The following is a 24,112-nucleotide window of genomic DNA, read 5'->3' as shown; positions in this document are numbered from 1 at the left end:
ACATTCTCTGCTCTCAGGACACTGTGGTTAAAATAGCATGTTATTTTGACTTCTTAGTAATCCTGACTGTCCTTCTTCCCCATTGATTCTGAATGAGGATTTTCTGCCTGCTCTAATTTACCCAAAACATTAGCTCAGCTGATGATCTGATACACTGAACAATGACTAAACAGTGACTGAGATGAGGCCACTTGCTAAATGTATGTAGATAAATGTTCAAACCTCTCTAGGTCTCAATGCTAGTGTATGGAAGACACATTTGAGAGCAATAACTTAAGCAACTTAACCCTGAAAATAACACCATGGTCTAAGGAAATGTGTGTTCAAAGTTTCAAGCTAAGGAATCCAGAAGTGGCCAACCTGAAGATCCACTCCTTATCTGTGAAGGACATCAGAAGCCCTGTCCCATCCCCTTGAAATGCAGGCTCTACAGGGGCTGCCCTTTGTTTTGGGTTACATGGAGGTTGCTAGGTGGGGGTTGCTAAGTGAAAAAATGTTATAACTGGTGTGCATTTTTTAAAAAGGTAGGGAGTCTCCTGTCCAGCCTGCCACTCCTGGACTGCCCCATTTATAAGTCCTCAATAAATCCTATTGACACAGGATTCTTTGGGTGCTGCTTCACCAGCTGGAAACCTCTGTGGCTGGCAGCACCTCTGCCCGAGTTTTGCTCATGACTGCTTTGTTGGCTCTGCCCACTCAGCTCGGCAGGCTGTGCTGAGCTGGCTGTGCTCGGCTCTCGATACCGGCCCAGATCCCACACCCACTGTGAGCGAGCCAGGTGCAGAGTGGCGAGGGGTGTGTGAGTGAGCAAGCATGAGGCACAGCCATGGTGCACAGCCAAGTGCACTGGCTGCTAAGGTGAGGTGGGCAGCTCCAGGCACCAGCACAGGCACAAGCTCTGTACAAGGCTGTGGCTGGACCAGATGTGCCTCAAGTGGTTTCCACCTTGGGCACTGGCATCTGGATGAGGGGAACATGTTGGTGCCCGAAAATTCAGAGACACCAGCAACCACAGAGGCCTAAGTGCATGTTACAGCTTGTCACAGCTCTGGATCAGGAAATCCCAAGACCTGGGCCCCCAGAAGGTTTACCGCTCTTCCATTGTAGTCCAGCAAATGAAAGCGTGTCACCACCTGCTTCTTGGCGAGCCAGCCAGGAACTTGTTACAGCCCTTTTCACTCTTGTCATTTAGCAGGCTGTGGGTTCTTGTCCCGTGACCAAGAATAAGGTTATGTGGACAACCAGAGAGTAAGCAAGGTGGAGAAGAGTTATACTGAGCAACATAACAGCTCTCAACATGAGAGGGGAACCCGAAGTGAGTAGCCCCTTCCCCAAGACAGGTAGTCCCATTGTGGGGCTGAGTCTGGGGTTTTTATGGGCTCAGAATGGGGGAGTGCATGCTGATTGATCCATGGGTGGGCCTGGAAAAAGCATCATTTGATTGGCTAAAAAGATATCGAGGAAGTTCTCACTCCAGTCCTGGGCTGTAGTAGCTAGGTTTTCAGGCATCGAGCTGTCTTTGGCTTGAAGGTCGGATTTCAGCAGGGACCTGCCTCTGGCTGCCTAGGAATTTGTCTGCCTCCTGCCAATGACATTATGTCACCTTCACTGGCTCCAGGTCTCCTCTTTGGCTTCTGGGACATGGGGCCATCTCTATTGGAGTCAACAAGGGTCCAGTGCAATAGCTGGAAATTTGCAGAAGAAAAGAAAAGTTGCTCAAAGATGTGTGAGGAAAGAAATAACGAGGATGAAGCTAACAAAGAGCATTCTATTTCTCAAGATTACAGCAGCCCAAGATTATTGAAAGGAAATCACATTTGGAACTGTCTCTCTGGGCTAGTTTGCTGGCAGGTCTGCATGGTGGACCACACTGTTATCTGTTTTTTGTGTCCTTCAGCATGATGAACTCTGCTGTATGCGTCCTGGTGCTGGAACTGCTATTACCAACAAGCTAATTGAGTCTGCTGGCCTTGAAAATGCATCCCTATACGTAATGTGATGATGTAATGCTGTGTTCCTGCCCTCTGGATTTCCTCCCTGCCATTACAGAGGCCTTATTTATGAGACTGGAAACAAAATCAAAAACAAAAAAACAGGATCGCCTTTTGATGTGACTTAAACAAGGCTGGAACAGAGCCTGAGGCTAAGCTTTCCATATGCCAGGACTCAAGATGCCAGGACTCAAGTGAAGTAGGAAAATCCCAGAAAGCAGGTGGGGGTCCATGAGAGTCTGGTGGACACAGGTCTGAGGAACATAGGTGCAAGGATGCCTGGAAGAAGGGTGAGCAAATGGCAAATGCCGGATGCACAAGCACCACTTATGAACAGAAGGAGGACGGGGCTAGGTCAAATAATCCAGCAGACCCTGAGCTGAGTTTGGAGAGAGGGAAGGCAGGACCCCTCTGAAGTCTAAGGAAAAAGAGCATGGCAGACTGCCCAGGGGAGGTGGTATGCCCAACACAGGACAAGCTGGAGGCATGCAGGGAAGTCCATCTGGGCTGTGCAAGGGAAAGCTAGAAACTATCAAAGCTAGTCAGCTACTGGAAATTCAGTGAGCCCCTCTGTGCCAGGGGCGGGGCTGTGGAAAGCCAGGCAAGTCCCTGCCCTCATGGAACTAACCTTCTAGTGCTGAAAATGAACTGATAGGGCTTAAAAACAGACACACAGACCAATGGAATAGAATCAAGTCCAGAAATAAACCCTTGTATATGTGGTCAAACGACTTAGAACCAAAAGCATTCAATGCTGAAAGGACTCTCTTTTTTCTTTTTTCTTTTTTTTTTTTTTTTTTTTTTGAGATGGAGTCTCATTCTGTCACCTAGGCTGAAGTGCAATGGCACGATCTCGACTCACTGCAACTTCCGCCTCCTGGGTTCAAGTGATTCTCCTGCCTCCACCTTCCAAGTAGCTAGGGTTACAGGTGCCCACCACAATGCCCAGCTAATTTTTGTATTTTTAGTGGAGACAAGGTTTCACAATGTTGGCCAGGCTGGTCTCGAACTCCTGACCTCAGGTGATCTGCCTGACTTGGCCTCCTAAAGTACTGGGATTACATGCCTGAGCCACTGGACCGGTCCTTGAGCTATACAGCTTTCTGAAAGCTGCTCAATTGTTGTACATTTAGGTGCTCAATTGCTGTAAACTTAGGTCCCTTAATCAGTCTGCTTTTTTTTTTTTTTTTTTTTTTTTTGAGACAGGGTTTTATTCTGTCACACAGGCTGAAGCATAATGGTGTGATCATGGCTTACCACAGCCTGAAACTTTGGGGCTCCAGGGATCCTCCTGCCTTAGCCTCCTGAGTAGCTGGGGCTACAGGCATGCACCACCACACCTGGCTAATTTTTTTTTTAATCTTTTGTAGAGATGGGTTTTGCTATGTTGGCCAGGCTGGTCTCAAACTGCTAGCGTCATGTGATCCTCCCAACTTGGCCTCCCAAAGTGCTGGGATTACTGGTATGAGCCACTGCAACTCGCTACTATGGCTGCTTGAAGCGCCACACAGACAATGAAATGAAGTTATTATCTGGCAGACACAGGGCCTCCAAGAAGATATTCGTGTTACTTCAGTCTCTGTCTTTTGTCTGATAAAAGTCAAAATGAATATGAATTTCCATCATGAATCCTCTCCTTCTTTCTCCCAATGCGGTGAACAGAGCCTCTAAAGTTGCCCTTGGGGTATCTCTTATCATGCAGTTTTGCTCTTCAACATTTGCACCGTAATTAACTACTTTTTGTGTTGCCTTTCATTTAGAGCTATGCCCAGTGAACTGCTTCCTAGTAAATACTTCATGTCCTCAGCAGCACAATGAAGTTAGAAAAAAATGCAAAAATACTTCCTGAGTGAATAAATGATGGTGTTTTTTGTAATGCAATGCACACACAAACACAACACTTCCAAGGAAGGGAATCATTAAAATATTTTTAACCCATTTCACATCAATATTGTCCATGTTATCTGAATCACCACTTGGCAAAATGATATATAGATAGATAGATAGATAGATAGATAGATAGATAGATAGATATAATTAAATTGGACTGTGAGAGCTGAGCATAAACACGTTGCAGAAGAAAGTCCTGGTTTGTGAAGACAGGTGAAAGGAGAAAGTGCTTGCCTGCTAATGGAAGATAAATTACCCAGGAAGGTAAAAAATAAAAGGCAACCTGAAACAAAAGCAACATGAATCAATTTCATTCTGAAAGGAACAGAAGTGAAACAATGTTGCTAAATGAGACACAATTTCTGACAAAGATCTTCTCTGTTCTCTAAGAACTTTTGTTGTGCTGGGCGTACCAAGAATTATGTGTTTTCTTCCCAAAAAGTCAGTGTATTTTATTTTATGTGTGGTACCTCTCTTTGCCTCTTCTCCCCACTTGCTACAATTTAAGCTGTCTATTGTAGTGCCCTATCTCTGATCAGCCCTAAAGATCTGAAAAGTCCTGAGTTTGCAAGAATTTAAAAAAAAAAAAAATAGGGCCTTGGGTTTGACAGTGATAGATCCTACTGTCCCCTCGGGATGATATTCCTGCACTATGAAGACCACAGATCCTCCAGTAACAAGCAGTAGCTCCTGTTTGCCTCATGCCTTTGTGTAGAGGTCAGGATACCTGCAAGGGAAAGGGCATTGCTGGGAGAGCCTAGGCTACTTTTACCAAGCACAGCAGGGGTGGTTTCATATTAGAGGCAATAAGTTTGGGTGAAAGGGAAGGTAGAGATACAGTCCTTGAACTCAAGGATGTCATAAAGGAAAGCAAAGTTTACGATGCAAAAATGACCCTTTAAACTTAACCCAAAATTGCTATAAGCTACTTTCTTCATTTTTGGAGACAGGGTCTCACTGTGTTGCCCAGGCTGAAGTGTGTGCAGTGGCGTGATCATAGCTCACTGCAGCCTCAAACTCCTGGGCTCAAGCAATCCTCCTGCCTCAGCCTCTGAGCAGCTGGTACATAGGCGCGTGACACCAGGCCCAGCTAATTTTGTAAATATTTATTTTTTATAGAGATGTTTGCCAGGCTGGTCTGGAACTCCTGGCCTCAAGTGATCCTCTCTTCTCGGCCTCTTGAAGTGCTGGGATTACAGGTGTGAGCCACCGTGTCTGACTGCTATTCAGCTACTTTCAAGCACTGTGCCCTTGCCTCCCTAAACCTCAGTTTCCTCATCTCTAAAATGGGATAACAGTAGCATCTGCTACAAAGGATTGCTGTAGGGAGTAAATCATATCATACATGCAAGGCTAGTATCACTGTGGTGAGAGCCAGAGAAATACCACTTACTGTTATTGGTATTATTTGTATAGTGAGCTTTTTATACCTTAGCATTCCTTGGTGTAGTGAGTGATTAATACCATCTTATTTTTAATGAATGAACAATTAGAATCCAATTAAGCAAAGAGAATTGCATTACTCTTCTGACTAAAAGCCTGGTACCCAAAGGATGAAATTTGAACTCTTTCGCATGGCTTTCCATCTGGCGCCAGGCTCACCTGCCAGCCTCTTCCCTGTCAGTACAAGCTCTGCTGAGCTTCCAGTATTTATACACACTCACTGAACATTCACCACATTTGAACTTGACTTGTACCTGTGGGTCCAAACATAGCATGTGTTCAGTCCTTTCCTCTATGACCAACAAACGGCAGATGGGAAAGTGAGTTGGAGAATTCCTATGTGATCTTCAATGCCCAACCCAGATGCCACTTTCCCTATGAAGCCATCCCTTGGCTGCCCTGAAGCATTGGTCATTTATCTCTCCTCCGGGCTCACACCATATTTTATGACAGTGCTTCTCAAATTGTGGTCCCTGGACCAGAAGCAATAGCATCATCTGGGCACATATTAGGCCAGTATCACTGTAATAGAGGCTGGAGAAATACCACTTGTTGTTGTTATTATTATAGTAAGCTTTTTGTACCTTAACATTTGTTAGAAATGCAAATTACTTGGCTCCATCATGGACCCACTTAACCAGAAACTCTGGGGCCAGGACTCAGCAACCTGCGCTTTAAGGAGCCTTTCCCATGATTCTGATGCACACTCGCATTAGAGAACCATAGCTCGATGCAAACCTCCACTTTACCCTGCCTCCTACACTTTCAAAATCACTTGCTTAAACATATGACTCTGTCCTACAAGAGTTAGCTTTTAGCCAACTTCTTTTACCTTCCTGTGTCTGAATTTTCCTCATCTTTTAAAAATAGGAATGATCATTTTATCTTACAGGAATGCTTAAAATTAGCAATAAACTGTGATCTATAATATCTCAAACACTAGTGTCCTCCAGACCCCTCCACCCTCACCTCTCAACTGTTTATTCATGATTGCCTAGTGTAATGGTCTTCATATAAAACTGCCCATTGCTTTGCCAAAGAGACCCACCCAAGAGGTATAATTCCAGGTGGAGAGTCTGTTAGGCTTTTGGGAACTGAGCGATCCATCCCAAACATCAACAAAAATGACTGAACTATTACAAATGAGTGAACCATGAGTAAACTCTTCAGCATGAGGTAGAGATGGCAGGAAAGGGAAGAAAGATTATTTATGGCTACCTCCAAGGAGGATGAGTCAAGCCAGAGTCAAGAAAGGATAAGTTAGAGCGATGGATATAGAACTTTGCAATCAACTTACTGTGATTGTGCCTTTGGGGTGGCTGCGTTGTATGTGAGTTTTCTCTCCATCGCTAAATGAGTATGCATAAAGATCCCAGAAATTGCACTGTTTTGCCCATGAGCCTGGTTCCATACACGTGGAAGGGCCTGCATGATGGATGACTGAAAGAGGCCTGGTGGCCACAGTGACGTCACCTATGTAGCTCATGTACCAGATAAAAATGTGTCACAGGCTCCATGCAGCTTTCCTGGCTGGAAGAGTTATACATATTTGGTGAACACATAATAAATGTTTTAGGACTCAGGCAGGGCTTGCAGTAATCAGGGAAGACTTCCCAGAAGTGAGCTATGGGTTTAAAGAGATCTGGGGTTCAGATTGTCAGAGACAGTTCAATGAATATTTCAGCCAGGGGAATAGCTGAGCACCTCCCACTAAGCTCTCTCTTAAAACACCATTTGTTTATCTCATAGAGTTTTCGCAATTTGTAATTATTGTTCATTTATTTAGGGTTGGTTTCATCCTTCTCCTATACATGCTAGTTGGGCAAGGGCCACATCCAACCTTTTTCTTATTATTTTATCCTGAGCATCTTAGAGCTAGACCTAGAATGGGGTAGGTTCTCAATATGTGTTTTTAATATTCATCTCAACGAACATTGTTTAAATGAATGAATGAGTCAGGCCAGCTGACCAGGTAAGGCAGTGCCTAGTTCCAGAAGGCTCTGACATCTTTGCTGGAAAATTTGCTCTTAATATCATAGTCAGTAGACAATTGTGAGCTCCTCGAAAACAAAAATTATTGGTCGGGCATAGTGGCTCATGCCTGTAATCCCAGCACTTTGGGAGGCTGAGGCAGGTGGATCACTTGAGGTCAGGAGTTCAAGACGAGCTTGGCCAATAGGGTGAAACCTCGTCTCTACTGAAAATACAAAAATTAGCCTGGAATGGTGGTGGGCGCCTGGAATACCAGCTATTCGGGAGGCTGAGGCAGCAGAATCGCTTGAACCCGGGAGAGGTTGTGGTGAGCTGAAATTGCACCATTGCACTCCAGCCTGGGCAACAGAGCAAGACAACGTCTCAAAAAAAAAAAAGAATTATTTCCCAATAATCATTAATTCAGTGAATTTATTCAATAGTAGACTGTGCCAACACCATACAAAGTTTAATCAGAGAGCACCCCTACAATAAAGGAGATCAGACTCTGAATGTGGGCAGGGATTGGCTGTGTACATGAGCAGCAATAACATAGAATAGGAAGGATGCCTGCTGCGTGGGAGAGGCAGGAGTTCAGTGTGGAGGGATGGAAGGACAGAGAGCTTCAAGTCTGACTAGAGACAGCTTGTTGATGTGGAGCTGGGGAGAACAGGAGAGAGCAAATGGTTGAGTCTGGCTACATCCTCTTTGCCTCCCCCACAACATTTAGCATACTGCATTGCACACTGCTGGCATTTAATGACAGTAATGTCTGTTGCATTATTACTTACCTCCTTGATCAAGGACGTGACAGCAGTCAACTGTGAATATTTTAAATGCAACTTCTTCCGAACTGGAACTTGTTTTTTTTCTTTTTTTGAGACGGAGTCTGGCTCTGTCGCCCAGGCTGGAGTGCAGTGGCACGATCTTGGCTCACTGCAAGCTCTGCCTCCTGGGTTCACGCCTTTCTCCTGCCTCAGCCTCCCTAGTAGGTGGGATTACAGGAACCTGCCACCATGCCCGGCTAATTTTTGTGTATTTTTAGTAGAGACGGGGTTTCACCGTGTTAGCCAGGATGGTCTCGATCTCCTGACCTCGTGATCCACCCGCCTCGGCCTCCCAAAGTGCTGGGATTACAGGCATAAGCCACTGCGCCTGGCATGGAACTTGTTTTTTTTTTTCACCAACCAAATTAACATTCAATTTAAAGCAAGTCCTAAAGGTTCATCCATCAAAGGGGAATAGAAAGGATGATTTGTGTGTGTGTGGAGTATTGAGTCATTTATCATTGCCCAAGAATTTGTAAGAGTTATACAAGTAGGCAAAGATGGCTCATGCATGGCTTACATTGTGTTAAGGGCTTCATCCTAAAAGCAGCCTTTGGACAGTTTTAAGACTGGGGCATTTGGTCAGAACCGCATTTTAGGAAGATACCTGTATGGTTTTGTTTCTTTGTTTAGTTTTTGAGATGGAGTCTAATTCTGTCACCCAGGGTGGAGTACAGTGGCACAATTTTGGCTCACTGCAACCTCCTCCTCCCAGGTTCAAGCATTTCTTCTGCCTCAGCCTCCTGGGTAGCTGGGACTACAGGTGTGCGCCAACACACCTGGCTAATTTTTTGTATTTTTAGTAGAGACAGGGTTTCACCATGTTGGCCAGGCTGGTCCTAAACACCTGACCTCGTGAACCACCTACCTCGGCCTCCCAAAGTGCTGGGATTACAGGCATGAGCCACTGTGCCTAGCCTCACCTGCATGGTTTTTGAGGGATGGGTTGGTGGTAGGAATGGCTAGTCTTCCTCCTTTCTCCCATAGTAACTACGCTTCTCCCCTCTCTCATTGCAAGCCTGTCATGGAATAGGATTGTAATTATTGGCTCACGTGTCCTTCCCTCCCACCAGAGAGAAGGGCAAGTTTTTTGAGGTCATGGAGTGGGCCTTACTCTTAGAAATCTCTCAGTATTATATTAGCTAGCAAGACTGTCAGGAGGGAAAACAAATGACAAATAATTTCAGTAATTCTGGCAAGAAATGAGGCTGGCCTGAGCCAGGGTATCATTTGTAAAACATGGAGGGCAGGCGCAGTGGCCATGGTGGGAGGATCATGAGGTCAGGAGATCGAGACCATCCTGGCCAACATGGTGAATCCTTGTCTCTATTAAAAATACAAAAATTAGCTGGGCTTGGTGGCACGTGCCTGTAATCCCAGCTACTTGGGAGGCTGAGGCAGGAGAATTGCTTGAACCAGGGAGTCGAAGGTTGCAGTGAGCCGAAATCACGCCCAGCACTAGCAAGACTCTGTTTCAAAAAAAAAAAAAAGGAACGTGGGCAACAAATGTCTGCTACACTTTAGCTGGAAGATATATAGAACTTTGTCACGGATGGTGGGGTGAAGGAGAAGGAGGAGTCAGGGATTTGAATGACTCAGGTAAAGAATGATGGGTGGCTCTTTGGGACAGAGCACAGAGGAGGAGAAACACGTTTAGAGAAGCATAGCGCAGGTTCAGTTTGGGACATGTTGTATTTAACAAACCAATGGATCTTTGAAGCACAGATGTCTAAAATGGGTTGGATTTGCATGTATAAGTTTTAGAGACAAAGCTGAGCTAAAGAATTCGATGACTCCAAAAATCAATAGAGTGATAGGTAAAGACAGAGAAAGACATGAAGTCAGCCACCTGCTGTACAATATTTGGTATTATCTGTCTTTCTAATTTTTGCCAACTGGGTCATTATAAGTCAGCATCTCAATGCTGTTCTACTTTTCATTTATGTATTTATCTATAGTCTTTTTTGCCTACCAGAGCTCCTTCTTCTGTGAATTGCCTTGAAATATCTTTGGCCTATTTTTCTATTTTTTTTTTCCTGTCCTTTTTTTTGTTGTTGGTTTGGAGGATTTCTTTGTATATTCTAGAAATTATTCCCTTGACTGTTTTAGGCATTGGGAATATCTTCCCACACTCTGTGGTCTATTTAATTTGCATTTGCAATTTCCAGCTTATGCCAGGGGAAGTAATACATTAACTGAGCCCCAGAAATATAGTGGAAGCACATTTCAGAGTAAGATAAGGTTGGAGAGTGGACATATTGATTGAAGAGTGTAGGAATTTGATGGGCAAAGCCAGAAGATGTACCAACTGATGGGAATGGCATGTTTTTATGGGCCGTAATGTGGTTTGGATGTGTGTTCCCACCCAAATCTCATGTTCAATTGTAATTCCCCATGTTGGATGTGGAGCATGGTGGGAGGTGATTGAGTCATGGGGGTGGATTTCTCATGAACGGTTTAACACTATTCACTTGGTGCTGGTCTCATGATAGTGAGTTATGTCAAAATCTGGTGGTTTAAAAGTGTGTAGCACCGCCCCCACCCTCCTCTCCGCTCTTGCTCCTTCTCCAGCCATGTGAAGTGACTGCATTCCCTTTGCTTCCCGCCATTATTGAAAGTTCCCTCAGATCTTCCCAAAAGCAGATCCTGCCGTGATTCCTATACCTCCTGCAGAACCAGGACTCAATTAAACCTCTCTTCTTTATAAATTACCCAGTCTCAGGTATTTCTTTATAGCAAAGCGAGAATGGCCTAATACAGGGCAGTTACAGAAAAGCCCAGGTGTGGGGGTGTGATAGGGTGGAGAGCTGCAGGGAGGAAGAGTGAGCATGAATGCGATGTTTATGTTGACAGAAAGCCAGGGGAAAGGGGTAGGGGGAGCTAGGACCACAGTCTAAAGAGCAGCAGATGTCAGTCTAAAGACTTGGTCTTCATCTGGGGGTGGTGGAAGTTAAGCAGACGAGAGACCTGGCCAGAGATTTCCTTTAGTAAGCTGAGCCTGGAAATGACATGGAAGGCGCTCAGAACCGGGGGAGACTAGTGTTGGGATACCAATTTAGGGAACCTGGCAACAGGGTAGGGTGGTGGTGAGTTTTATGTGTCAACCTGGTTAGGCTGTGGAACCCACTTATGGAATCAAACACTAATCTAGGTGTTTTTGTGAAGGTGTCTTGTGGATGTGATTAACAGCTACGATCTGTTGACTACTTTTTATTTTTATTTTTGAGATGGAGTCTTGCTCTGTCACCTAGGCTGGAGTGCAGTGGCATGATCTCAGCTCACTGCAACCTCCGCCTCCCAGGTTCAAGCGATTCTCCTGCCTCAGCCTCCCGAGTAGTTGGGAATACAGGCATATGCCACAGTGTCTGGCTAATTATTACATTTGTAGTAGAGGCAGGGTCTCAACATGTTGGTCAGGCTGGTCTCGAACTCCTGGCCTCAGGTGATCCACCTGCCTTGGTCTCCCAAAGTGCTGGGATTACAGGTGTGAGCCACCACAGCTGAACAATCCATAGACTTTAAAGTAGACTTAAGTGAAGTGGACTTAAGTAAAGTCTGTGATATGGGTGGATTCCTCTTCCCACCTACGGATTCTTCTTTCAGTTGAAGGCCTGCAGAGTAAAACTGAAGGCCAGGCACACTGGCTCACACCTATAATCCCAGCACTTTGGGAAGCCAAAGCAGGCAGATCACCTGAGGTCAGGAGTTCAAGACCAACCTGGTCAACATGGCACAACACCATCTCTACTAAAAATATAAAAATTAGCTGGGCGTGGTGGCGGGTACCTGTACTCCCACCTACTCGGGAGGCTGAGGCAAAAGAATCGCTTGAACCAGGGAGGCGGAGGTTGCAGTGAGCTAAGATTGTGTCATTGTACTCCAGCCTGGACAACAAGAGTGAAACTCCATCTCTGAGGTTTTCTGGAGAAGAACAAACTCTATCTCAAGACTGTGACAGACTAATTCTGCACCAGTTTCCAGCCTGCCCTTATACATTTTGGACTTACCAGTCCCTACAATCATATAAGCCAATTTCTTCAACTCTCTTTCTCTCTCTCTCATAACACTTATCCCTAGGAGACAGAGAAGAGATAAATAAATCCTATCAGTTCTCTTTCTCTGGAGAACTGATTGACACAGGAGGTAGGTTATTGGCCTTTGAAGCTTTTTGTTGTTGCAGGCCATCAACTGAAAATTAAATTAAATTTTAAAAAGCACATACACTTCAAAATATGTATATTTTTATTTAGAAATTATTTACATGTAACCAAGTACTAATATGTTGTATATGTTACAAAACACAAAAATAGAAGGTTTTAAAGAATGAACTATGGGTTGGGCGTGGTGGCTTACGCCAGTAACCCCAACACTTTGGGAGGCTGAGGCTAGCAGATCACAAGGTCAAGAGATTGAGACCATCCTGGCCAACATGGTGAAACCCCATCTCTACTAAAAACACAAAATGAGCTGAGCATGATGGCAGGCAACTGTAATCCCAGCTACTCAGGAGGCTGAGGCAGGAGAATTGCTTGAACCTAGGAGGCGGAGGTTGCAGTGAGCTGAGATCATGCCACTGCACTCCAGCCTGGGCAACAGAGCAACAGACGCTGTCTCAAAAAAAAAAAAAAGGAACTGTAAGAATAACTGGAACTCAAAGTTGAAGAATTTTCTTCTTGTGTTCACCAAGACATACTCACAGTTTTTGGGTATTAGCTGACCAAGGTGACAGATGACAAATGTCAAACTCCAATGATTGCAATATAAGGACTGAACCAGAATAAAAAAAGATGATGAAAGACTAAGTCAATTTTCTTTTTCTTTTTTTTTTTTGATACAGAGTCTTGCCCTGTCCCCCAGGCTGGAGTGCAGTGGCACGACTGTGGCTCACTGAAGCCTCCACCTCCCAGGTTCACCCCATTCTCCTGCCTCAGCCTCCCGAGTAGCAGGGACTACAGGCGCCCGCCACCACGCCTGGCTAATTTTTTTTGGATTTTTAGTAGAGATGGGGGTTTCACCGTGTTTGCCAGGGTGGTCTCGATCTCCTGACCTCATAATCTGCCCGCCTCGGCCTCCCAAAGTGCTGGGATTATAGGCATGAGCCACTGTGCCTGGCCTCTTTCTTTTTTCTTTTTTTTTTTTTTTTGAGACAGAGTCTCGCTCTGTCCCCCAGGCTGGAGTACAGTGGTGCGATTTCGGCTCACTGCAGCCTCCGACTCCCGGGTTCCAGCGATTCTCATGCCTCAGCCTCCCGCATAGCTGGGACTACAGGAAGACGCCACCATATCTGGTTAATCTTTTGTTGTTGTTGCTGAGATGGAGTCCCACTCTGTCACCCCGGCTGGAGTGCAGTGGCGCAATCTCGGCTCACTGCAACCTCCACCTCCTGGGTTCAAATGATTCTCTTACCTCAGCCTCCTGAGTAGCTGGGATTACAGGCTTGTGCCTCCACTCTCGGCTAAGTTTTTTTTTTTTTTTTTTTCAGTAGAGATGGGGTATCACTGTGTAAGCCAGGATGGTCTCCATCTCCTGACCTTGTGATCTACCTGCCTTGGCCTCCCAAAGTGCTGGGATTACAGGCATGAGCCACCGCACCTGGCCTTATTTTTGTATTTTTAGTAGAGATGGGGTTTCACCATGTTGGCCAGGCTGGTCTCAAACTGCCGACCTCTTGTTCTGCCTGCCTTGGCCTCCCAAAGTGCTGGGATTACAGGCGTGAGCCACCGTGCCTGGCCTCACCTGCATGGTTCTTGAGGGATGGGTTGGTGGTAGGAATGGCTAGTCTTCCTCCCTGCTCCCATAGTAACTATGCTTCTCTCCTCTCTCATTGTAAGCCTCTCATGGGATAGGATTGTAATTATTTGCTCATGTGTTCTTCCCTCCCAGCAGAGAGAAGGGCAAGTTTTTTGAGGTCATGGAGTGGGCCTTATTCTTAGAAAGCTCTCAGTATTATATTAGCTAGCAAAATTGTCAGGAGGGAAAACAAATGACAAACAATTTCAATGATTCAGGCAAGAAATGAGGCTGACCTGAGGTAGGGTAACATTTGTGAAAAATGGAAGTCAGGCACAGTGGCTCACTCCTGTAATCCCAGCACTTTGGGAGACCATGGCGGTCAGATCATGAGGTCAGGAGATCGAGACCATCCTGACCAACATGGTGAAACCCTGTCTCTACTAAAAATACAAAAATTAGCTGGGCTTGGTGACACGTGCCTGTAATCCCAGCTACTTGGGAGGCTGAGGCAGGAAAATTGCTTGAACCAGGGAGTCAAAGGTTGCAGTGAGCCAAAATCATGCCACAGCACTCCAGCATGGTGAAAGAGCGAGAATCTGTCTCAAAAAAAAAAAAAAAAGGAGTGGAACATGGGGAACAGATGTCTGGAAATATACAGGACTTTGCCACAGACAGTGGGGGTGATGAAGGAGAAGGAGGAGTCAGGGATTTGAATAACTTAGGTAAAGAATGATGGGTGGCTCTTTGGGACAGGGCACAGAGGAGGAGAAACACATTTAGAGAAGCTGAGGCAGGAGGATCACTTGAGCCCAGGAGGTTGAGACTGCAGAGAGCTATAGTTGTGCCACTGCACTCCAGCCTGGGCAACACAGCAAGACTCAGACTCAAAAAAAAGAATTATCAAGATACTCAATTGTGGATACCATCTCAGGCCAATCAGGATGGCAATTATTAAAAAGTCAAGAACAATTGATGCTGGTGAGGCTGTGGAGAAATAAGAATGCTTTTACACTGTTAGTGGGAGTGTAAATTAGTTCAACCATTGTGGAAGACAGTGTGGCGATTCCTCAAAGACCTAGAACCAGAAATACCATTTGACCCAGCCATCCCATTACTGGATATATTCCCAAAGAAACAGAAATCATTCTATTATAAAGATACATGCACACGTATGTTCACTGCAGCACTATTCAGAATAGCAAAGACATGGAATCAACCCAAATGCTCATGAATGATAGACTGGATAAAGAAAATGTGGTACATATGCACCACAGAATACTACACAGCCATAAAAGGGAATGAGATCATGTCCTTTGTAGGGAGATGGATGGAGCTAGAAGCCATTATCCTCAGCAAGGAACAGAAAACCAAACACCGCATTTCTCACTTACAAGTGGGAGCTGAACAATGAGAACACATGGACACAGGGAGGGGAACATCACACACTGGGGCTTGTTGGAGGGGCGGGGGAGGGAGAGCACCAGGATAGACAGCTAATGCATGCGGGGCTTAATACCTATGGTTTCATAGGTGCAGCAAACCACCATGGCACACGTTTACCTATGTAACAAACCTGCATGTTCTGCACATGTATCCCGGAATGTAAAATAAAATTAAATTTAAAAAAAAAAGAAAAAAAAAAGATGCTCAATTGTGGAATGACCTGGTTCTTAACAGCATGCAATCCAGAGTAAAGCCTTGCTTCCTTGAGCTATTTCCAAAATACACGACACCAGTATGAACCCTAAATACATCCTTACTGAGATGCCCTAGGGTTTTCCATGATCTGTGTGCTCTTCTTGCATCGCATCAGTAAGCCCACTTTGTTCAGCTGTCAGTGTGTTCCTGGTGGTCTTGAAGGACAGGGCCAGTTCACGTGTGTGGACCTGTGCAATCCAGAGTCCTGGGCTTAGAAGCGTTAATCCCTGGACCGGATTAATGTTTGGCTGCCGCCATATTGAATTCTTTTAATTTTTTTAGAGACAGGGTCTCTTTCTCTGTTCCCCAGGCTGGACTACAGTGGTGTGATCACAGCTCACTGCAGCCTCAAGGTCCTGGGCTCAAGCAATCCTCCTGCCTCAGCCTCCTGAGTAGCTGGGACTACAGGTGCGGCCACCATGCCCAGTTAAGTAAAATAATTTTTTTTTAGAGATGGGGTCTTGCTATGTTGCCCAGGCTGGTCTTGAACTCCTGGGTTGAGGCCACCATACCTGGCTTGAAATTCTTTATTATTTTTGTACAGGGGGCTCCCTGTGTTCGTTTTTCACTGGGTCCCAGAAGTTACATAGGGAGTTCTGCTGAAGGGCAGGGCCCGTGGGCAACTTCAGGGTCATCGTGGAAGAGGATGTGAGAAGTGGGTGAATTCAGGACTTTTTGGCTAGGATCCGTAAGACTGGCTGATATTTGGGATTTGGGTGGGAGAATGCACGGAAGAGAGAGGAATCACTCCTGCATGTGGGCTGGGACTTGGGCAATGAGTGCCGTTTATCCAGATGGGAAATATAGGGTAAACAAGTCAAGCAGATTTTGAAGTGGGCAGGTGGGGTCAAGAATCTCAGTTTGGTGAAAATAAGCTTCCTACCAAATATTATAAGGATGGGATATTACATTTTAAAAAATTGCTGACCAGCCAGGCGTGGTGGCTCATGACTGTAATCCCAACATTTTGGGAAGCCAAGGTGGGAGGATCACTTGAGGCCAGGAGTTTGAGACCAGCCTGGGCAACATAGCAAGACCCCATCTCTGCAAAAAATTTTAAAAAATTAGCCGAGCATAGTGGTGCGCACCTGTAGTCCCAGCTACCTGGAAGGCTGAAGCTGGGGAGGATTGCTTGAGCCCAGGAGGTGGAGGCTGCAGTGAGCTATGATTGTGCCACTCCACTCCAGCCTGGGCAACAGAGTGAGGCCCTCTACCAAAAAAAAAAAAAGAAAAAAAAAATGGGCCAGGCACGGTGACTCACGCCTGTAATCCTAGCATTTTGGGAGGCCAAGGCGGGCAGATCACCTGAGGTCAGGAGTTTGAAACCAGCCTGGCCAACATGGTGAAACCCTGTCTCTACTAAAAATACAAAAACATTAGGTGGGTATGGTGGCAGACACCTGTAATCCCAGCTCCCTGGGAGGCTGGGGCAGGAGAACTGCTTGAACCTGGGAGGTGGAGGTTGCAGTGAGCTGAGATCATGCCACTGCACTCCAGCCTCCAGACAGGGAGAGACTCTGTCTCAAAACAAAACAAAACAAACAAACAAACAAAAAGATGACCCAATATTGTACTATAGTTTTGCAAGATGCTACCACTGCAGGGGAACCAGGGAAGGGAGTTCATGAGCTCTCTGTATTATTTCTTACAACCACATGTGAATCTATAATCATCTGAAAATGAAAAGTTTAATTTAAAAAACTGGAAAATTGTTGACTCAGAAAATCAGGACATGAACAGAGCAATAGGCAGCTCGGGGCAGGTGTTGCTCATTTTTATTCATCAGTTCTTAAATCTGGAAGGAGTTTGGGGGCAGCTCACAGAGGCAGACACAGCTGGAAACAGTGAAGGGACTGTTCGTGGTATCTTGGGGGACGGTGGCAGCGGCTGTGGCACCTGAGCGTCTGTCCTTCCTGGTGGTCTGGTGTAGAGGACTGATGGGATGGACAGCAGCTCATCTCTTAGAAGCCCTGCCAAGTAAAGGGGTGAACTTGGCTCTAGAGGACAATGTCCTTGGCTCTGATGATACTGACTTCAGCACTCACCTCCTCTAGCAATTTCAGGTCACGTTGGCAGTGGGACAGACACAGGGGCACGAAACCATGGGTAGAGAGGAGGCCAGGATAAGCCCGGTTGGTGTTCACTTTCAAGCTTTCCTTCACTAGAGTCAGGTTCCCAGCAGGGAGAGGAGCATCTCATCTTAAGATATTTGCAGATGTATTCACGGAACTTCCCACATATCTGGATGAGGATATACAACTTGCCCCCTGGAGGAAAGAGTTAAATGAATCGATAAAGCACAAAATGTTCTGTAAAATTGCTTCCATATTTTATTAGATGCAGATGAGCATGAATTATTGTGAAGCCAACAGGGGAGTTTGCAAATTTCTTTCTTACCTTTTTCCATCAACAACCCCCCTCACCTAGATGGTTATGGCAGGACTGATTGAGGGATGCTGGTTTGGGGTGGGACCTTTAAATAAAGAGCTCATTTACTTATTAATTCATCCAGCCATCAGATGTTTATGGGGCACCTACTGTACTTCAGGGAATGCAAAGTGCAGTTACACCTTGCAGGTATCATTCTTGTTGATCAACACTCCAACGACACCACCAAGGTCCTTCTGAGATGCACCACTTTTGTTTTACAGGTATGCTGGGGATGGCTTTTGGGAGAGGAAGCTTCCATTTGAGCCTCTCAGAGTGCCACTGTCTTATCTATGCTATAGAAAAGAAGGCACATTTCACCTACCCTTCCATGGTCAGAAATGCAAATTAACATTAAATTCCAATTTCCCACAACCTCCCCATTTGCATAAAGGTGTAAAACTCCTTGGGGGGAAAATGGACACAGTTGTGCAAAATTGCTTTTCTAGCTGAATAGATCTGATTAGTTTCTTACACTCTGTATGGCTCTGCCAATTTATTTTTTCTCTTTATTTATGAGACAGAGTCTCACTCTGACGCCCAGGCTAAAGTGGGCACACTCTCGTGATGTGACACAATCTCGGCTCACTGAAACCACTGCCTCCCAAGTTCAAACGATTCTCCTGCCTCAGCCTCCTATGAGTAGCTGGGATTACAGGCAAGCACCACCACACTCGCTAATTTTTGTATTTTTAGTAGAGACGGGGTTTCACCAGGTTGGCCAGGCTGGTCTCGAACTCCTGACCTTAGGAGATCCACCTGCCTCGGCCTCCCAAAGTGCTGGGATTACAGGCGTGAGCCACTGTGCCCGGCCACTAGTTTTTCTTTTTTAAAAAACTTTTTGGCTGGGTGCAGTGGCTCATGCCTGTAATCCCTACACTTTGGGAGACCAAGGTGGGAGGATTGCTTGAGGCCAGGAGTTTGAGACCAGCCTGGGCAATATAGTGACACCCCATCTCTACAACAAGTAAAAAATTAGCCAGGTATGGTGGTGCGTGCCTGTAATCCCAGCTAGCTGGGAGGCCGAGGCAGGAGGGTCACTTGAGCCTGGAGTTCAAGACCAGCTTAGGCAACATAATAAGACCTCATCCCAGGTTGCGCCACTGCACTCCAGCCTGGGCGACAGAGCGAGACTCCGTCTCCAAAAAAAAAAAAAAAAAAAACCCACCCCTGCAAAAATTACAAAAATTAGCCGGGTGTGATGTAGCCGGGTGTGATGGATCACTTGAACCCAGGAGCTTGAGGCTACAGTGAGTTGTGATAGCACCGCTGCCCTTCAACTTGGGAAACAGAGCAAGACTGTCTCAAAAAAAATTTTTTTTTAATTTATTTATTTTTGAGATGGAGTCTCACTCTGTCACCCACACTGGAGTGCAGTGGCACGATCTTGGCTCACTGCAGCCTCCACCTCCCAGCAATTCTCCTGCCTCAGCCTCCATAGTACCTGAAATTGCAGGTGCATGCCACCATGCCTGGCTAAGTTTTGTATTTTTAGTAGAGATGGGGTTTTGCCATGTTGGCCAGGCTGGTCTCGAACTCCTGACCCCAGGTGATCCACCTGCCTCAGCCTCCCAAACTGTTAGGATTACAGGCGTGAGCCACTGTGCCCAGGCAAAAATTAATTAATTAATTTATTTATTTATTTATTTTGAGACGGAGTCTCGCTCTGTCCCCCAGGCTGGAGTGCAGTGGCGCCATCTCAGCTCACTGCCAAGTTCTGCCTCCCGAGTTCACACCATTCTCCTGCCTCAGCCTCCCAAGTAGCTGGGAATACAGGCGCCCGCCACGCCTGGCTAATTTTTTGTATTTTTAGTAGAGACAGGGTTTCACCATGTTAGCCAGGATGGTCTTGATCTCCTGACCTCGTGATCCGCCCGCCTCGGCCTCCCAAAGTGCTGGGATTACAGGCGTAAGCCACCGCACCCAGCCGCAAAAATTTATTTTTAAGTTTTTTCATTTCAATAGCTTGAGGGGTTCAAGTGGTTTTTGGAGACACATGGAAGAATTGTATGGTGGTGAAGTCTAGGATTTTACAGCATCTGTCACCTGAGTAGTTTACTTTGTATCCAATAAGTAGTTTTTCATCCGTCACCCCCTAACATCATCCCCCTTCTGAGTCTCCAATGTCCCCACTCTGTGTGTCTTTGTGTACCCATAGCTTAACTCCTACTTATTGGTGAGAATATGCAGTATTTGGTTTTCTGTTCCTGAGTTACTTCACTAAGGACAATGGCCTCCAGTTTCATCCAAGTTGCTGCAAAAGACATCAGTCTTTCTTTCTTTTTTTTTTTTTTTTTTTTTTTTTTAGAGACAGGGTCTTTCTCTGTCACCCAGGCTGGAGGGCAGCAGTATACAACTCACTGCAGCCTTGACCTCCCAGGTTCAAGTGATCCTCCCACCTCATCCTCCCAAGTAGTCCCAAGACTACAGATGTGCACCACCACAGCCAGCTAATTTTTAAATTTTTCATAGAGATGGGGGTCTCACTGTGCTGCCCAGGCTGGTGTCAAACTCCTGGCCTCAAGCAATCCTCCTGTCTTGGCCTCCCAAAGTGTTGGGACTTCAGGCATGAACCACCTCACCCTGCCCCTATTTCATTCATTCATTCATTCATTCATTTTTTAGAGATGAAATCTTGCTCTGTCATCCAGGCTGGAGTGCAGTGGTATGATATTGGCTTACTGCAACCTTCGTCTCCTGGGTTCAAGTGATTCTCCCACCTCAGCCTCCCTATTAGCTGGGACTACAGGCGTCTGCCACCATGCCTGGCTAATTTTTATAGTTTTAGTAGAGATGGGGTTTCATGTTGGTCAGGCTGGTCTCAAACTCCTGACCTCAAGTGATCCACCATCTCGGCCTCCCAAAGTGCTGGGATTACAGGTGTGAGCCACCACACCCGGCCTCATTTTTTTTTCTTTTATGGCTGGGTAGTATTCCATAATATATACACACCACATTTTTCTTTGTCCACTCATCTGTTGATGGGCTCTGCCAGTTTGATCCCAGCTGGACATCTGAGGGGCCTGGCTTCCCCTTAGCACCCCATCCCAGGGTAGGGGAACTGGGGATGAGAGAATGCATATGTTGTATTTCTCAGCTCTCCTTTAGAGGTTGGGTATAACAGAAAGGATCGTAGGATCACTGGAAGCTGCAGTGATTGGAGTCTTTCACAGGCCCTGTCTGTCCCCACAGAGAGGAGGGAGTGAGGGCTGTGAAGAGCTTGTCTCTGCTGGCTTTGGCCTGAGCTGGCAGGAGCAATGGCGGCTGGCCCCATGGCCTGTGGGTGCTGGCTCAGTTGAGGGGTGGGGTGTGGGCCCTCAACCCATCCTGGGAGGGCTTCCAGGGCTGTCAGGAGCACAACAAATTGACATTTAAAGGCTGCGGAATTTTTTTTTTTTTTTTAAACAATCAGACAGAGTCTCTCTCTGTTGCCCAGGCTGGAGTGCAGTGGCACAATCTCCGCTCACTGCAACCTCCACCTCCCTAGTTCAGGTGATTCTCCTGCCTCAGCCTTCCGAGTGGCTGAGACTACAGGCATGTGACCACGCCTGACTAATTTTTGTGGTTTTTTAAAAATTTTATTTATTTATTTATTTTGGAGACAGAGTGTCACTCTTGTTGCCCAGGCTGGAGTGCAGTGGCATGATCTTGGCTCACTGCAAACTCTGCCTCTCGAGTTCAAGCGATTCTCCTGCCTCAGCCTCCTGAGTAGCTGGGATTACAGGCACGTGCCACCATGCCCGGCTAATTTTTTGTATTTTTAGTAGAGATGAGATTTCGCCATGTTGGCCAGGCTGGTCTCATACTGCTAACCTCAGGTGACCCACCTGCCTTGGCCTCCCAAAGTGCTGGGATTATAGGCGTGAGCCACCACACGCAGCCCTGGAAGCTGTGGAATCTGCCTCAAGGAGACTTCCTGAGGAAAACCAGAGGGCCGCATTGATGGCCCTTTGCCTGTGTAGCCACACGGGATTCTCACGGCAGCCCAAAGTAGGGCCTTAAGCAAGGGAGTTCTCCTGGCCCCCAATTTAGGGGCAGAGAAACAGCCCAGCAAGACCAAGAACTCATCTCTGATTACCCAGTGAGTTGTGGAGATTGGATTTCCACTTGTCATACTGCCTTTACATCTTGGCTTTTCAGAGAGAAGCTGTGCATTCAGCCCCTTTCAAAGGCAGAAAAGTGTTGTCGAAAAATATACCAGGGGCCAGGCACGGTGGCTCACGCCTGTAATCCCAGCACTTTGGGAGACTGAGGCGGGTGGATCACCTGAGGTCGGGAGTTCAAGACTAGCCTGGACAACATGGTGAAACCTGTCTCTACTAAAAAATACAAAAAATTAGCCAGGTGTCGTGGCAGGTGCCTGTAATCCCAGCTACTCAGGAGGCTGAGGCAGGAGAATCACTTGAACCTGGCAGGCAGAGGTTGCAGTGAGCTGAGATTGGGTCATTGCACTCCAGTCCTGGAGACAAGAGAGACTCCATCTCAAAAAAAAAAAAAAAAAAAAAAAAAAGAGAGAGAGATAAATATCCTGGAGAAGGCAGGCACGGTGGCTCATGCCTATAATTCCAGCACTTTGGGAGGCTGAGATAGGAGGATTGCTTCAGGCCAGGAGTTTAACACCAGCTTGGGAAATATACTGAGACCCTGTCTCATTAAAAAAAAAAATTAGCTAGGTGTGGTGGTGTGCATCTGTAGTCTCAGCTACTCAGGAGGCCAAGGAAGGAGGATCACCTGAGCCCAGGAGTTTGAGGTTGCAGTGAACTATGATCACAATCATGCCAGTACACTCCAGCCTGGGCAATAGAGGCCCCTGTGTAGGAAAGGGCACCCTTTGCTGCATCTCTCTCTCTCTCTTTTTTTTTTTAAGGGAGGATGCATCTGTGACAGCCTCAGGAGGTCCTATGACATGTGCGCAAGGTGGTCGGAGGCACAGCTTGGTTTTGAACATTTTAGGGAGACAGAGAGACATCAATCAATATATGTATGATGAACATTGGTTCGGTCCAGAGAGGCGGGACAACTCAAAGTGGGGAGGGGGCTTCCAGGTCATGGGTAGATAAGAGTAAAATGGTTGCGTTCTTTTGAGCTTCTGATTAGTCTTTCCAAAGAAAGCAATCAGATATGCATTTATCTTAGTGAGCAGAGGGGTTACTTTGAATAGAATGGGAGGCAGGTTTCCCCTAAGCAGTTCCCAGTTTGACTTTTCCCTTAGCTTAATGATTTTGGGGTCCCACGATTTATTTTCCATTCACACAAGTATTACACAGACTGTAGCTTGTTACCATGGTATGTTAACTATAAGGAAATGTGTTAACTGCAAGCTTTAGTGCTAGATTATCCATCTACAAATCACATGATCAGTGAACGATTCTGTCACTTGTTGCAAAGCCCGTCACTGCACATCTATTATTCAGTTCACACACAGCAAAGTGTGTAGGCGTGTTGCCTCCCTATCTAATCCCAGTGTTAAATCCATGTGACATTTTATAAAAATGGATAAGTGGGAGTTGGCCAGCAAAGATCAAAGTGCAGCAAAGAAACAAAAAGTGATAATACTGGGAATGAAATTTGATGGTGACATAAATGGAGTTATAAAAGTAACAGCTGACCGTGGAAATATTGGTACTGCGGCTGATACCTTAGACACCCAATCAGAGAATTAGTGAAGGCAAACTTATCAACAGAAATGAAGGATTTAAAAAAAGAATTAAGGTGTCCCAGAGGAAGTGGCCCCAGTGGTAAACAACTTTGCATTAAAGGAACTCTCAGAGATATTTCCCAAGATTGAAAGCACAAAGAATAGAACATTGGAAGCTGATTCAATCTTACTCAGCAGTACGACAGTTCACCAAAATGTTCACTCTGTTGTTCACATAGTTGTACAAACAGGAGAAGGCAAGCACTGCTAAAACTACTCTTGATACGTATTTCACAAAGAAAGATTTTAGTTCCCAATATTTCAATTACTTAAAATTTCAGTGTATGAAATATTTTCTTATTTTTAAATTTTTCTATACATTTATAATTGACAGTAAGTTTTTAAAGTTCTGACTTTTAAAGTTCATGAAACAATCATAATTTTTCCCACTGATTTTTTTTTTTTTTTTTTTTGAGATGGAATCTTGCTCTGTC

Source organism: Pan troglodytes, chromosome 6, assembly GCF_028858775.2.
Source record: "Pan troglodytes isolate AG18354 chromosome 6, NHGRI_mPanTro3-v2.0_pri, whole genome shotgun sequence".
Classification (NCBI taxonomy): Eukaryota; Metazoa; Chordata; class Mammalia; order Primates; family Hominidae; genus Pan; species Pan troglodytes.
This window is presented reverse-complemented; position numbering follows the sequence as displayed.